Genomic DNA, 1,046 nt, shown 5'->3' with positions numbered 1-1,046 from the left:
GGGGCCGACCGCAGGGGGGCCCCCGCGCCCCGGCGCTGCTGTGGGCGGAGAGTGGGTGCCGGGATGGCGCCCGCAGGTGTCTGGCGGGCCAGGGGCGGGCAGGCCTCGGTGTGGGGAGGGGCGGTGGGGTTTCTGAGGAGCCGGAGGGGGGGTGCTTCCGGAGCAGGTGGGTCAGGAGCCTGCGCCCACCTGCCGCTGGCTGGCCTTGCGCACACCCAGGGGGTGAGGGGTTGGAGAAGGGATCGTCCTGGGGGCGGAGATGTGCGCGGGCAGAGAACCCCTCAGCCCCGCCGTGGGGTGAAGGTACCGGGAGGGGCTGGCGTGGGGCTCGAGCAGGACCGCTGAGCTGGCGGGTCTGCCGGTGCTGCGCAGTCTCGCTCAGGGCCAGTGGGAAGGAAGGGACGGCAGGGGAGGCAGCTGCCTGTCCTGAGCATCTGTGCTTCCTTTGTCAGGGGGAAGTGGTGAGCCCCTGGTCACGTGATGGGGGAGGTGGCGACCCAGGGTTGGGACCTGGGGTCTGGCTCTGCAGCCTGGTCTCCTTGAATCCTAGAGATGCTAGAGGGGGAGGCAGCGAGGATTGCCGGTCGTGGGCTCCCTGTGCGCTCAGCCCCAGGGTCCCTAAGCGTTGTGTCCACACCGAGGGTGGGAGGAGCCACGGGGAACGGCGGCCAGTCCCCGAGAGGCTGGTTGGGGGGTACCACCAAAGGTGGCTGGTTGGAGTGGTTGAGGGTGAGGAGGCTTGCCCCAGCTTGGCTGTGCCATGGGGGAGGGATATTGACGTGGGGTGGGGGCAGAGCTCTGATCAGGCCACTAGGCACTGTAGGCAGGATGAGGGTCCCTCCAGAGCCCCCTCAGGAGGCCCTGGGGTGAAGCAGTGTTCAGGGAGCTGAGCGAGCACAGTCAGGCAGTCTGGGGATGATTTGCAGATACTGTCTTTGCTCAGTGCGTGCACTGTGTGATTAACACGTGTCAGTGGGTGAGGATGGATGAAGATGAGGTTTAGGGATCCGGTCGGGGTTTGGGATGAAGGTGGTGGGTGCACACCA

The 1,046-nt window shown here is 67.2% G+C and overlaps 1 protein-coding gene across 2 annotated transcripts in view; it reads left to right on the top strand.

Moving 5' to 3' along the window:
- Nucleotides 1-1,046, top strand: part of GATD1 (glutamine amidotransferase like class 1 domain containing 1) — a 10,902-nt gene that overhangs the window by 6,202 nt on the left and 3,654 nt on the right. The window lies entirely within an intron of this gene.

The sequence above is a fragment of the Suricata suricatta genome, chromosome 11, assembly GCF_006229205.1.
Source record: "Suricata suricatta isolate VVHF042 chromosome 11, meerkat_22Aug2017_6uvM2_HiC, whole genome shotgun sequence".
NCBI lineage: Eukaryota > Metazoa > Chordata > Mammalia > Carnivora > Herpestidae > Suricata > Suricata suricatta.
Note: the sequence above shows the minus strand (reverse complement) of the source record. Positions and strands in the feature narration are given on the sequence as shown.